At 40.9% G+C, this 16,461-nt stretch overlaps 1 pseudogene; it reads right to left on the minus strand.

Annotated features, from left to right (window-relative positions):
• Positions 1–7,948: 7,948 nt before the first annotated feature.
• On the minus strand, positions 7,949–14,250 carry LOC131219047 (uncharacterized; annotated as a pseudogene).
• Between the last annotated feature and the right edge of the window lie 2,211 nt (positions 14,251–16,461).

The following is a 16,461-nucleotide window of genomic DNA, read 5'->3' on the forward strand; positions in this document are numbered from 1 at the left end:
GAAGGCTTCTCAAACTTGGGTTTGCTACTTTTCTCGTTATGCCATAATTTTATTGTGCGGATTTTCCATCATGCTCTACTTTCCTTTCTCCTTTGGGAGCTTCTTGAGATTCTCCAACTTCTATCTGTCCAAATGAAGATGGGAGAGGGGTATTTATAGACCTCCCACATGTGTGGGGGCTATTTTTGCACAACCAGGAACACACAACACTTCCTCGGTCAAGGTAGCGCACAACCCTTCTTCAATAGGGTAGCACCACAACTCATCTTCAGATTGAGGGCGAACAACCCATCTCTTATCTAGAGGGCACATAACCGAATCTAGCCTAGAGCGCACAACAAAGCTCTCTTCAGGGGGTGGTGCACAACAAAAACTATTTCAGGAGGAGCGCACAACAAAGTGCATTGCTCTAGGCGCACAACAAGGCTTCCTCCTTAAATAGAGGCACAAAAGCCTTATCTTTAGACAAGGGAGCACACGAAGTGGCACAGAAGCCTTCCCTCAGTATAAGAGCCCATGTAAAATGGCGCACAAAGCCTTCCCCTCAAGATAAGAGCCCATGTAAAATGGCGCACAAAGCCTTCCCCTCAAGATAAGAGCCCATGCAAAGTGGCGCACAAAGCCTTCCCTCAGCACAAGAGCCTAAGAAAACTAGCGCACAAAGCCTTTTCCTTCAGGACAAGAGCCCATACAAAGTGGCGCACAAAGCCTTCTCCTCAGGACAAGAGCCCAGGCAAAGTGGCACACAAACTTCTCCTTAAGACAGAGAATGCACAAAGCTCCTTCAAAAGTGGTGCCCAGGTCTGGAGCGCACAACCATTTCTTTAAAAGATGGCGCACAATCTTAGGTGCTCTTGGTGCCCTATCTGCTTTCCCAACTTCTGTCCCCCCCCCCCCCCCCCCTAAAAAAATGAGGAAAGGGGAGAGGTATTTATAGACCTCCAACACGTGTGGGAGGTATCTGTGCACAACTACTCTTCAGACAGGGGAAGCATGAAGTGCACAACCACTCTTCAGACAAGGGAAGCACGGAGCGCACAACCACTCTTCAGACTAGGGAAGCATGGAGCGCACAACCACTCTTCCCTTAAGACAACAACCAACGCACAACCTTCCTTCTCCATTCAGACAACAACCAGCGCATAAACTTCCTTACAAAGTGGCGCACAACCCTTCTCTTCAGACAAGTGTTGAGGGTCAAATATTACATATTAGACCTCATCTATTACTTGGTTTTATGAATATGATAATGTTTAATGTTCTATTTTAATCATGTTTGTGTTACATGGTAAATTCAAGAGCTTGGATTGAAAAGGATGTTCAACGCACGGATTTAATGCTTAAGAATCATCAAAGTCAAGAGTAGATCTGATGGAACCAAGAATGAAGAATGCACACTCCAAAGATCTAAGAAAACCAAGTCAAGAATGAAGAAAATTGGAGTTTTGAAGTGAAATTCAGTGATCCTCGACTAATCCTAGCTCCGGCTCAACTAGTCCTGGCTTCTATAGGACCAGTCTTGGCTTTCACAGGACCAGCCTGTCTTTCGCTTGACTAGTCGAGGAAACTTTGACTCGAACTCTAGTAACAGGAAATTCTAAATTCGCGCAATCTTCGACCAGTCGAGGGTGGTCCACGACTAGTCGAAGGTGGCCCTTGACTAGTCGAGGATGGCCCATGACCAGTCGAGGGTTACGCAGATTTTGCACAGACTACATAAATTTGAGACAGTTTCTAAAAATTTCCACTCGGTGTGAAAGGTTAAGGCCTAAAACTATAAATAGGGGTCCTTAGGGCGCTCCTAAGCATCTTCTAGGGTTTGAGGAGTGGAGCAAAAGGGTGGAGCTACCGTCTGGAGTTCTTCTTCTTCCTCTTTAGTTGATGTTTTTCTTAAGAGATCTTAGTTCAATCATGTTTATGGTTGGCTAAACCTCTTAGCTAGGGCTAAGAGGTGAAGATTTTAGAGTGATTGGGATGTTTGCTTTGTTTTGATTCATGTTTTGTTGAACTCTCTTAGATTCTAGTTTGATTATAAAGGAATATTTTTAGTTTTTAATAATTTGTTGTGACTCAAATTACAATAGATCTGCGATAGCTTGAGATATCTTATTTTCCTGAACTGAGATTGTGAAATTAAGAAATCCTGTTGTTCACCATCGTCCCATGGGCAAGGTGATGGAATCCTCCCTAACTTTCACAATTCTCTTATGATTGGTTGTGGGTTTGGTAAATAGCTGTTGGTGGCCATAGTCTCTTGGGCATGGTTAGGTAACGGAATCACTTCCAAAACCTCATCACTCTCATCTATTGATGATTAGATCCATGAGAAGTTCAGAGATCTAACAAATCTCTTCGTACCAATTAGATAGGATAGGACTCTGATTCCAGTTGTGTCCTTGAATCATGCAAGGTAGCTTCCCAATTGCTACAAATGGATCCTTAGCACCCTCATTACCACCTTTAATTTCATTAGTTTTAATTACTTTTCTCATAATTACTCTCCAATATTTCAGATTTAGGCTTTCATCTTTCTCTAGTTATACTTCTAGTTGCTCTCAGAAGACACATTAGATTAGTCCCTGTGGATTCGACCTCGGTCTCATCGAGATTATTACTACATCGCAACCCTACACTTGAGGTTGTGAACAACAAGTGCGCTCAAGGCTCCTCACAAAGTGGGAACGCACAACACTTTTTCTCCTTCAAAAGTGGAGATGCACAACACTTTCTGTCCTTCAAAAGTGGAGACGCACAACACTTTCTCTCCTTCAAAAGTGGAGATGCACAACACTTTCTTTATACAAGGTGGCGCATATCCACTTCTTCATACAAGATGGCACACAAACTTCCTTCATTCCTTAAGACAAAGCCTCCAGCACACAACCTTTCCTCCTTTCCTTAAGACAAAGCTATGCACCCCTTTTTCCATTCCAAGTGGCGTACAACAAAGGTCTTCTATAGAGTGGGTGCACAACAGGATTCTTTCTCCGCTCAAAATGGCGCACAACAGGATTCTTCAGGACTTTATACAGGAAGCTCTTAACTCTAGGTGTACAACCCTGGGAAGGATTTGCGCATTGGAATTCCCTTGCTAATGCAATGGACATGTAATGAGATTTCCAGAGAAAGAAAGATAGAATATTTTTATGCCCCAGCAGATGCCCCGTCGATCCTTCTTTGATTGATTTATGAAATCAAATGGAGGATCGATATTCTTTTGCACAAAAATCCTTTCACTTCAGAAAAGGATTCTTCATGAAATATCGCTTAACCAAAGAACTGAAGAGTCGAGCCCAAAGAATCAAGCTCAGAGAGATCATGTTCTAATAGATTGCCTATCAAATGAATCATGTTCTACAACCTGTTCTACTGTCTGCTTTATTTATAATCTGCATAACCCAAGCTTTTGAATGGTAATATTTCCTGCCAAATTAATTAGAATTAGTATCTCAAAATATTATAATTTTTTAATTTAATTTCATGAAGTATATTTTAAAAAACTTTTTAGAATATTTATAATATTTGTAATATGATAATGATTTAGTAATCTTCTCTTTGTGCTTGTCATGGTGCTTTGCATTATATCGTGCTTTTGGAAATGTCATTTCTAGCTCTATAAGTTCAATCGCTGAGTCTTTTCTAGTTTGTGCTTCCTTGGCATTTCTTCATAGACTGGCTAAGAGTATATTTTCCTTGGACCTTTACTAATTCTGAAAAATAGATAAGACTTCTTTTCAATTCCCATTTACTAGCTTTCCATAAGACATAGAAATTACTAATAATGATTCTATCTCTTTTCATAAACATTTATTCCTTGTCTTCATCAGGTCCGGTACTCGGAGACTTGCGATATCTTACTAGAACAGTAAGAAGTTATGGTATTGGACCATATAATTGGGCCTTGATATAGAAACAACCTTTGAACGTTCACACTAGATCATGCTTCATACTTCCCGAATATAATTATCCAGCTCATGCATCTTATAGCTGGATGCGTTGATAAAATCATCAATATTACTTAGCGTGTGTGTAAGACTCATATCCTAGTCCGTACCATTCCTTAGACTTCCACGATCCTCCATGTCGAATTTCAGCAACTCACGACCTATAATCGGCGTTCATGCGTGACCCTAAGTCGCATCCCGTATATCTGAGTCGACTCAACCCGAGACTTGTACCCTAGCTCCCATGCTGTCACCGCAGTTCCAATGTCGCGACTTGCACGCCGATGCGATACCCAAGCCAGGAGTTGTGGACCCGTGCATATTTTGAGGAAAATGCCCCGCGTTTCGAACCTCAAGAGAATCTTTTCCCAAATATCACATCAATCAATTTAGTACAAGTCAAGTACACATCCCATCACACCCATCCCTCTCTCACCCAAAAGTCAAACAACCCATACCTCTCATGTCACTGTCTTACACAAACCATAACACCCATCACTCCATCCCATCTCCCTTACAACAACCCATCCTCTCTCTCATCTTTTCTACCCATCCCAAGCAACCCAAACACTACCAGAAAACTGGCAAAGGTGTAACGCCTTGAAATTCGAGGGTTGAGCATAACTCAGCTCCCGAGTTTCAAAACATCACTTATGCAACATATGCAATGATGGATGTATGTTGTCTGTATGAGTGCATAAAACATGGAATAGATTAAGCCAAACTGCAAACATAATTTAGGGATAAGTGAAAGTCGCAAGCAGAAGACTTAAAGAAATATATATGTGTACATGTGCAAGTCCCTGTGATATGTATGCTCTGCCAGGTCATAATTACAAGTGTTTTTCTTCAAAATACAAGTATCAAAATGAAATTATCTATTACAAAAGAAAACCCAGAATCCCCGTAGATCAGGACACGACTCACATGAACCCGCCTGAGAACTGCATAAAAGAAAACGCGTCCTCGTCATCCTCATACTCCTGCTCTGCCTCAGGGGTCGCATCATCATCTGCATCTAAGACAGAGTCTGGTTGGTGTTAAAACACCGTCCCAGAATGTGGGAGTGAGTGATCAACTCAGTGGAACTTTACAGTAAAAGTTAACATGTTATCAAATCAATCAAGCAGTAATGATAAGGCAATACAATCAAACACGTCCTAATTACTCTTGTTAATGCAAGGATGTATGTAGAAATAATGCATGCTCTCGCCTGCACTCCCTCAGCGTCTTCATCTTACGGTAAGCATTACAACCTCCCGCAGTGCCAACGACGCCAACGCACATGCAATGTGGTGTATGAACATGATTACCAAGTATTATTAGTCCTTTTCATACAGTAGGATTGGGAAGTTAAGGTACCTTCCTCATATCAACTCCCATACAGTGATCCATTCTAGGGTCGTCAGTCCTAGACAATCTCATACGATCATATGGTTCTAGGTCACTGCAAAGGGCTCATCACCAATCAATGCATGCCTATCATACCTTAGTTACTACCCTAAGGCTTGTCGCCTTAATGTAGTATCAAGGTATGCTCGAGGTCACTACAAAGGGCTCGTCACCAATCAATGTAGGCCGACAGCACGAATATAGTGTCCCATACCACCATAATCGGCTCGCGAGTCTGGTGTGCTCACCGGTCATTACGGGGAGGTTCGTCACCTCAGCGTAGGCTGACAGCTCGACCACAGTGTCCCATACCACCATACCCGGCTCATGAGTCTTAGGGGATCTAGGTACAATGGTTAACGGGATTACATTGGTAAGTTTGGTACCTTAGATTCAAACAAAATCGTCCATACATGGTGCACATCCACCGGGACAATCGGGTTACTTGACGGACTCGACTAGCACGAGCGCACGTTGAGTTAAATGACATAGAGTGCGCAAACACTCCGTGTGGCCAAACTACTACCGTCAACCTTAATACGACTCGGGTTCGTCAAACACATCCTACGTGGCGAAAACAACCTCGGCCATGAACTCAATGTTTGTTACCGATTCCCTAGACTATTTCATAGTCCCAAACATCTCCAATCATAACAGATATTCATACTAATAATTTAGAACAGTAATGGATCAACAATTCTAATCATACAGTATGTGAGCATTTGATGAATATCAACTTAACATGGATTTACACATAAGTAGTGCTTGAATTTAAACAACAAAGAATGTAAATTGCATGTAGGAAATCATACACACCGATAGGATAGTTGAGAATCTCTTCTCAACGTCCGTAAACAGGATAATATATTACACACTTGATCATTCAGACATTTTTATAAACACGTAGACTACATATTCCAACATACATGACGTATGTTGGTGATAACACACATTTGGACAATTCCTTTCGCCAAGGAGTTGACACACATATAACTAGCACAAATACACGACAATTAATCATGGCAAACACATGTTCGTATTTCATACGTATACGATACTTTCTACATATACATAGAATATACAATCTCAATATAGCTCATATATATCAGGAACGTAAAATGAACATCGCATTTGGCATGTGAAATTACACCCACAACAATAATAAACCATTAACCGATATTGAAAGCCTTGAAAACCATAACCTATACGAATATAGTCCGCACCTTAAACTAGAAAAAATGCAACAGATCTGATTCAGACGATAAGTCTTCGTCAACGGCGACTAGAAAACCTAAGGCATGAATAAAATGAACTACATCAACACTTAGACTATTCTAAGCTCCAAAACAGACTAGGGTTTGATTGACTTACCCAAGAATGAATTTAGAATCGCCGGAATAACGATTCAGAAGTGATGGTTTAGAGACGTAGAGTAACAGGGAAGAATCTCAAGATGATTCACCAACTTCTCTCTCACTTTCTCTCTTTTCCTCTCTCTTTTAGCTAGGGTTAGAAAATTCATATGGAATTGAGAGTGAGGGTTTTAAGGTCTTTATATAGGCGTAAAATTGATGAAAATAGCCCCAGGGCCAAGGTATACTTAGGTTATAACCAAATCGGGTTTATATCGGTCCAACGGAGTGCTTCTAGTGGTCTATTTTCCACGTACGGTCGGACTTAAGCTCACTAACCATAGATCTAGGTCAGGCTGAGTTTTTGTACTGATCGGATTTACAGATCAGCCATGGCAGACCAATCTCAATTCAACGGTCACCGAAACTCGATCAGGTCCATCGGCACTATGACATGCCTGGGCCATCTTCCCTGATCCGAGGGTAAATTTGGGTCAGAATCCAATGGTCAGATTGCTTAAAATCATCGCGCAAGCGACACGACTCAGATTTCATAAATTCAAATTTAATTTCTCACCTTTCTCACCCTCTTTACTCCGGACTCAAGCAAATCGACTCAGGACATCATCTGGACTTGATTTTTGAGGTGATGGTCAAGCCCAACAAGGTGATCATAATTGTCTAAGATCATCGCTATCGGACTTTCGACGCGCAGTCCAGGTCCGATACAAAGTTTCCAAGTACTCCCGAGAGCAACTGGATTTAGCGTTGAATCCTAGATTTTAAGGTAACATAGCGCTAACGATTCTACAGGTTTTGAGTCTTGCAGATCAAATTTAAAGTAATTGGTGCTAATTTCACAAGCAATTGAGTTTAGCACTAATTAACTCACATTTAACTTCTAAGGAATTTGAGGTAGTACTCGGGTCTTTGCACGAAATTTTTCGGGTCATTACAAAAGGCTACGAATAAAAGCCGTAGCTAAAGGCCTATGGCTACGATTTTAGTCCGTAGCACGACCGTAGTCGTAGGTGCCATAACAATAGGTCTAAAACCTAGACTACAATAGCTACAGATATAATCCGTAGCAACAATTTCTGTAGCGAAAAGTACATACAACTACGGATAGTATTTATAGCTAAAAGTAGTGCTGGATCCATAGTAATATGCTAGATATAATAATAGCTACAGTTGTTAGATTCTCAGCTATGGTCAATATCCGTAACAATTGCCTACATTTAAAAAAATTATAATCATTCATTCATTCAATTACCACATGCGTAATCATTCATTCATTCAATTATAATCATTCATTCAATAATGAATCAATTACAATCCTTCATTCAATCAATTAATTGCTAAAAAAAAGGAAAAAATTCATCCAGATCGTCATCCAGATACTAAAGAGGTATACAAAAGAGGTATAAAACACCTACGGTTACCGATACGAAGGCTTGAGGAGCTGCCAAAGTAAGCTTCATCATCCAGATCATCATCCTCCTCATCCTCATACTGATAGATAGCTTCTTGTTCGTAGGAGGATTCTTCCTGAGCCTCCAATGGTAGAGGCACAAACCAAGTGGCTCTAATGAGCAGACAAACACTCTCCTCCAACATGTAATCGTGAATACTGTACAGCTAGGATCGGAATATCTCAATTCAGTTTAGGAGTTTGTAAATATCAGGTACTATTCAGTAAATCAGCACCAATCCTACAAACCATGGATTGGTGCACATGGCGATTGACCAAGACTGCCCAATCACTAGGCCACGTCTTGATGAGGCATAGACTAAAACTCTAGAAGTTTATACACATCCCATCATTCACCCTTTTTGAGGGCTGAGAAACCATTTCGATCATGACTCATAAGGGAAAAAGGGTATACAGATGGAATGGTTAAAATATTCCTAATTACTACAATTTTTTTAGCTTGGGCCCATTCATGAGGTGGCATTCAATTGGCCAGTTCTGGTTGGATTGATAAATGAATTCAATTGGCCAGTAAATGAGGTGCATTTAATCACTGCCTGTTTCTGTAACAAGTATAATGTGTGATAGCTATAGTTTCCATTTTTACTTAATAAATAGGGCCATCATATACCTTCCATCTGGTGATCGATGAACACTAAGAAACTAAAACAAATGCTTGCACTGAGGACAGGAAGGATTCTGATTATACGTGGCCCATTTTAGGATGCAAGTCACACTACACAAAGTAGACAATGCAAACAAAGCAATAGTTAGTATCATCTAGACAACACTTTCAGGCCTTCAAATCCATTCAAACCACAACAACTTTAATATATACTTCTTCCACTATTCTGCATCTGTAGGTGACTGAGGCTGGCAATGGACAGGGTTCAAAAGACTGAGAATGGTAATTAGTTTCAAAAGAAAAACCACGAGCTAAAAACCATCATTATAGAAGAACAAATCATAAAATGCATAAAAGGAAGAAACCCATCAATACAACATAGCGAATTGAGGATTAACAATTCAATAAATGAAAACAAACAGGAAAAAAGCTCCATCAAAAAAGAAAAAGAAAAAGAAAATAAGAAAACCCATGAGCTAAAAAACATTGAAATAAAAACCCAAAGCACAAATATATTACACAAGAGAAGGACCAAAAAACATTATAAAGTACATCAATATAATTAAAAAGGAAAAAACATCAAATGATGTGAACAACGAAACAATTCAAGAAGTAAAAGAGCGTAGACTATTCAAGAACTACATAACTAGAAATGAGATCTCAGAGTAGCATATATACCTTGTCCATTTGTAGTTAACATCCTTCTCATTATAGGCAAACACCTTCTGCTTCTTGAGCTTTTCATTCTCTTCTTCCAGACGTGAAACCTTATTCTCCAGTTCCTTTGTGTACGCCTGCCACAATGAGGAATAAATTCTCAATCTTAAAAAAAAGAAAATGGAAGTAACTAGTTTTCAAAACAAGCAACCTGATTTTACAGGCCCACCTGCTTCCTGGCTCTTGATCGAGCAGCAGACTCCCTGTTCTTGATCATCCTCTTCTGCCTCCTCTCAACAATCTTCTTCTCGACCACGTCGCCCGATGTAACCCGCCTTGTTTGCAAATCAAAAAGAAAGTGACAAATCAATCAAACAAATAAAACATGGCAAGATAAGATAACATTACCTCCATAGAACTATTGTAACTATCTAGAGAAAATGGCTACAGAGCTCTACCACTGACCTATCGGAAAAGAAATACACCTACTAATGAAAGAGAAATGAGTAGAACAAAAAATCTACCTTCATGTTTCATTAGCATGCAACCCCAACACTATAGAGGCACATCTCCTCCTCACCCACCCACCCAACTCTTTAACTCTATTAGAAACATTTCCATCAACCTCTTCATCCTTTTGAACTATCAAATTAGGGCAATAGAGCATATCATGTTGAGGAATCTCCTGGTCATTAGTTTAACTAGGAGGTATTATACAATGCTTAAGCTAAGAGCTTATACAATATGTTCAGTTTGCACAGTTGGGGCACATGCTTCAGTGATCCAAAAACCATTGAACAATGGACCTCATGGACAAAAAATACCCTAGATTGGAATATCCTCAGCATCAGCCATCTTCTAGTACCTACTAGAAAATGGTGCCAACCTCGTAATAGAAGAATTAGCAAAACAAAAGAATACTTTCATAGCATTTTTCATCTAAAGCACTGGAGATTCAAATTTCAAGCAATGACAAATTCACACTGCAATGACAAACTTTTACAAATCATTCCACATCAAGAAACCTTATAAACTACTAAGAAATTTCCAACCCATAGTGACAGATGATTGATTTGCAAGATGAAGGAAATCCATATTAAATCAATCAGTACAAGGAAAAAAGCAAGGAAATCCACTGTTTGGTAATGAAGCCATGGATTTGAGGAGCATTTAAGACAATGGCTGCAAGGGCATAACTTTTTTTTTTTTTTTTTATCTTGATAGAGAATCATTTTGTGGATTGACTTGGGATGATTTGGATTTGACCCAAAAATCCAAGGATTTATGGATGTATGGAATTGTGTCTTTTTTATCATGACTTTAAAAATAAAAAATAAAAATAAATAAATCTTAACACAGAATCATTTTGTGGATTGACTTGCAAAGCCCACATTTGCATGCAAGGCAGCTCATGCACATGACATTGTGTCTCAAGACTCTCAACAGAGTGTACGGGTGCAATATCCAAACCGTCTCAAGTGGGTTTGACCATGTAGATGCTTTTGCATGAAAACAAATCTAGTTCAATCAATAGGTGGACCACAGTTTTCAAAGCAGTTGGATAGTAAAAAAAGCTTCAACCAGGAGAACCAACCTAATTCTTACGCAAGAACATCTACACTGGTAGTGTTCTAATGAATGGATTGGATCTCATCCCACACTGGCAAATGCATGCATGCACATGAGCTACCTTGTACACACATGTAGGCTTAGCAAAGCTCAACTAAAACCGTCTCAGATCCATGTAGGCTTAGCATGCACATGAGCTACCTTGTACACACATTTGCATGCAAGGCAACTCATGCACATGACATGAGCTACCTTGTACACAAACTCGTCTCAGATCCATGTCTAAGCTTCTAAAACCGCCTTTTTCTAATTGAATACATGTGAATTCAAAACAGGGAAGAATGCAAACCAACAAAATTAAAACTAGTTTCCACATATTAAATAAATAAATTTAAGAGAGAGAGAGAGAGAGAGAGAGAGAGAGAGAGAGAGAGAGAGAGAGAGAGAGAGAATGCTCCATACCATGCCTGCCCTTGTTGTTGGAATGCATCAGATTTCGATCCCAGCTTCATACAAGCCATTTTTCCACAAATCCAACAACCAAAATAGAAATTGAAAGCTTTCAAACAGAACACGAACTCAAGCCAAAACAACACCTAGTCTTCAAGAATCCACCCTCAAGAAGAGACCTCCAAATTCAAATATTCCCTACAATTTCAAAGCAAGAGCTACAAATTTCAGCTATAAAATCACTATAAATTCCAGAACCCAGTTCTATAACCACCCCAAATGCTTCTTCCCCAAAACCACAAATTTCAATTTAAAAATTGCATGGCGAATTTTGGCAACTTCAACCACCCCAAATGGAACAAACCCACTTCCAACCCAATACAACATTAGTTTCCTCTGGAACTTTGATGTTCATCATTAGCCGAGTTGGATCATCCAATGATAGTGATATATTAAAGGACATGAAAAATTGCTTAAATTTGATATAGGCCATACATTTTGGCAGCTACTAATCTTGTGTTGATGATCACCCAATCAAAGTGATCGTCAAAAGGCATTTGAAATCAAAATTTCCATATGATGGACAATTCATGGCTAACTAGTGCCGCCTTCTTTTTCTTTTTCTTTTTCTTTTTCTCTTTTGTCAAAAGAATGAGGTTGATCTTGGTAACATTGGAATGGGCAAATGGTTCCGCACCTAGGCCACATCAAACATATCCATGTCATGTCCATGAGCTTGACATGCTGAAGCATTCATGGAAAATTTACTCTGGTAAACTTAAAGACATGTATATGACACTCATTTGTTATGAGTGATTTGGATGATGGTCATTACCCATCCAACTTCCTAAATGTACATACCAACACAAGTACCATTCAAAACAATGCAATGATGAAACCAAACAAAAAAAATGGTGGCAAATATTCATAATCTGACTCAACTCATACGGAAATGGAAAAGTTCCTCACTTATCTTGAGGTCCATTGTTTGAATGCTAGCATAGCACAACAATCCATAAGACAAACAAACTAACGTTGATAAATTGAAGCTTTTAAAAATAAATCTCCACAAAATGACAACAAATAATGACGGCATAAACATTTCCACACAAGTTCAAAATGATAAAATTGCAGCAAATTCAGATGTATACAGTCTCAGCAAACTATGCTTTTAATTTACAAAAATTAAACTCGCATTGGACAGAATCTCGAACCTCAAAAACTACTCAATGTCACAATCATACAACATAACAAAATACTCCAGTACAAGAAAGATTGCATCAGCTTTAAGAATGAGAAGCAATAGCCAAATAGGTCAATGCTTCCACATAAACACATCTTGTTTTTAGAAGTCCTCAACTAGATTCAACAAACTCAAGAACTATATTGAAGGCATTAAACCACTAGCTACCTGATCAATAATATCATCCAAGGGATTGTTTGGGAGATCCAAAGAACGAACTATCTCCAAAATGTTTGTGTTGCGCTCCTTCATCCCATTCCTTATTGCTAGCCAATTTCAAACTATAGCAAGGATAGAGTCAAGTAATAATCATATTTTTAGACATCAGTTCCTACATATATTATATGCCTGTTGATGTGTAGAAAACAATAAAATAAAATAAAAGGGGAATTTGATATATTATCTTATTAAGAAAGAAATTAAGGTGCAATAACATACCTCAAGAGTACCATCATTTGGGGAAAAGTGGTTCTCAATCACCAGTTCTAACAGGACATCTATCCCAAAAAGATTGGGGCAAAAAAGTTTTTTAAAAAAGAAAACGGAGGGAGAGAATGTGGATTCATAAATGATAGGTAGATAGATCAAAACAACATAGTGAACATCGTAGCATAATAGTATCCAATTGCTTTAATTCCACCTTAAAATAGTAAAGAAAACCAAATTCATATCAATACCCAAAAATTAAAAGAAAAAACAAACAAACAAACAAACAAACCGGTCAATGAATGGAAAGAGAAGAGCACCCTTTCTTTTCTGATTCTGGTTTCTTTCGGTCATTTTGTCAAACGAAGTGTGCATGACTGATATAGTCACACTTGACATACATGTACATCAGTCCAAACCATCCCATTTTAGAGACAAAATCAAAACCCTAAAGCAAACCTGCACATTGCATCATTAAGTGAATTCACAAAGGATCTCTCTGTGACGTGTAAGCTTCTGGGTGATGGAGGTTGTGGGGATTGCAGGAGCGGACATTGCATCCTTGACATCCAAGAGCTTCTCTAGTAGGGATTTGACCTCTGTTTCTATGGATTTCCAGTACACCTCTCAACCATCTGCGGATTTTGAATCGAAATATTCGGATTTTGCATAAAAGAACACACCTCAAAGAGGGATCTCTAATAATATCGGATTGCGTTGGGGAAGTAGCCTCCCTGCAAAAGAAGACAAGATTAGTGAGGAAGGTATACAGACCAGACAATAACGAAGGGGAAGACAGAAGCAACAATAACGAAGGGGAGAGAGAGAGAGAGAGAGAGAGAGAGAGAGAGAGAGAGAGAGACCCTAGAAATGCTTTTGAGAGAGCAAGTTTTGGGAGTGCATTTTAGTTGGTCAAAGGGCTTTCTGTAGATCTACGGATCAGCTAGTTGAAGGGGTTTCTACAGATCTAGGGCTCGGCTGGTTGAAGGGGTTTTTGTAGATCTAGGGCGTGGGATGAAGGAGATGAGTGGAGAAAGGAAGGGATGGGGGTTTCGGTATATCTCCTGCATTTTGAAGGAGTGGTTGGGAGGGAGGGGGAGAGAGAGAGAGAGAGAGAGAGAGAGAGAGAGAGAGAGAGAGGAAATAGAGAATGGGAAAAGAGCCCGCCGAGGGAAAGAGAGGAAATAGAGGATGGGAAAATAGCCCGCCCGAGGGAAAGAAAATTGCACGGCTTATTTTTGGTTTTTTGGGGCTTTTAGCTATGGCTTAAACCCATAGCAATATAGGTATGCTTTAAAACCATAGCTAAAAGCCCGAATGGTCTGTAGCCTTTGCTCCATTTTTGGTAGTGAAAGGGAGGAATCGTCCAAGCATTCCAAGGGAGAAGGAGAGCCAAGTGTGTGTCCCACTTCCTACCCCAAGATCTCATCATCCGACCCTTTAACCTTCATCATCCTCCATTAAAGAGAAAGCTTAGGAGCTTGGGAGATCAAGGAGCCAAGAAGAAGTGAAATTGATGGGTGTTTATAGCATTAGATCTTGATTTTTTTATTTAAGGCCCACATGATTTGGGACCCATTTGATGTATGCATTGTATTTAATAAAGGGATGTCTCATAGTGGTGGAGTCCCTCCCCTCCATGCGTCTCTCTCTTTTTTTCCCATTTTCATGGCCCACCTTGATGATGTATGTGCCACCCCATGCTATCCACTTAGCGGACTAACCACTGTCCAAACCGGGGCCCACCTTGCTACCTGTTTTTCGGCCAGCCCGGATGATAGAAAACCTATATATTAGCTTGATCTGTGGGCCCCACCACGATCTATGTGTTGTATTCACACCGTCCGTTCATGGGACCTGCCGTGATTTATGTATTCCATGTGCACCGTCCAGTGGCTGGACGTGGGACCTGCGTGATGCAAGTGTTTTATCCATGTTGTCCATCCAGCCATCTGGCCAGGCATGGAAGAAGGAAAGCACAAATCTCAACTTGATACTACGCAGGTGAACCACACGTGTGAACCCACCTAATATATATGTTTTATCCTTGCTGTCTGCCCTTGGGATGGTGGGACCCCCCCTTCACGTGTGGGGTCTCCACCGTCCAATTGGGACGTGGCCCTGCCTTGATTTATTTATCATATCCACACCATCTAGTCTAGACTGGACGGTGGGGGCAACCATGATGTAGGTGTTTCATTCACACCGTCCATCCATTTGCTCGACGTGGACCCCACCTTGCTGTACGTGATCAATATCCACCGTCCATTTGGAAAGGTCATTTCTAGGTGCGGGTTTTGAACTAGGCAGATCCAGCGGACGACCCAGCAGAAGGAATTGCTAGCCACTGGGCCATCGTGATGTGTCTGTCCATCCATCAGGCCCACTGTAATGTTATTTTCCCTCCAACCTGAGTAGTGTGGGACCCACCTTGAGGTGTGTTATGTCCACACCATCCATGGAAAGTCCATCATCTATCCAAGATCGGACAGATCCAGCTGTCTAGCCTACTATAGGCCGTCTGGTGGGAAATCCCAATATTCACCTTGATTTGCAGTGGGGTGGCCCACCCACGTGGACCCCACCTTGTTGTGTGTGTAGGACATCCAAATCGTCCATCTAGAGAGGACCTTTCAGGCCTGGCCCACGGTTTAGACAGACCCAGCAGTAGGCCACCGTCCAGACCGTCCAGCCAGCAATCTGATGGGCACGCTAGGCAGCAACCCGTTTATTTGGAGTGGGGTGGCCCACCCATGTGGGCCCCACCTTGTGGCACGCACATGTGTTGTATCCACATCGTCTATCCAATTTCTAGATCATTTAGGCCTGGGCCTAAGGTCTGGACAGACCAGTAGCAGGTACTGTCCAGCACCAGGGCATTGTGATGTATGTTTGTTCCTACCTGTCGGGCCCACCTAATCTAGTGGGTATTTGAGGTCCACTTCCTGGGTGGCCCATGCCCTTGTGGGACCCATTGTGATGTTAGTGTGACCTCCACACTGCCCTTGGGGCTGGTCCAAAGCCCAGATAGGCCCACTGTCAGTCGGACTAGCAGCTAGCAAGCTGTTGGGCCTACCGTGATGTTTTACCCATGCTGCCCATATGTTCTTTTCGGCCCAACTAGTCAGGGCCCACCTTCTGGCGACCCACATACTTTGGAACCGACCTAATGTAAGTGTTTTATCCAGACCGTGGCCCAGATGGGCTGTACGTCCAGCCACTAGAGCCCACTTATTGTATGCGTTGTATATGTACATGCTGCCCATCCATTTTGCGGGATCGTGGGCCGACTTGTAAGGCCCGCTATGATGAATGTGTTATACACCCTGTCC

The sequence above is a fragment of the Magnolia sinica genome, chromosome 11 (genome assembly GCF_029962835.1).
Source record: "Magnolia sinica isolate HGM2019 chromosome 11, MsV1, whole genome shotgun sequence".
NCBI classification, from domain to species: domain Eukaryota; kingdom Viridiplantae; phylum Streptophyta; class Magnoliopsida; order Magnoliales; family Magnoliaceae; genus Magnolia; species Magnolia sinica.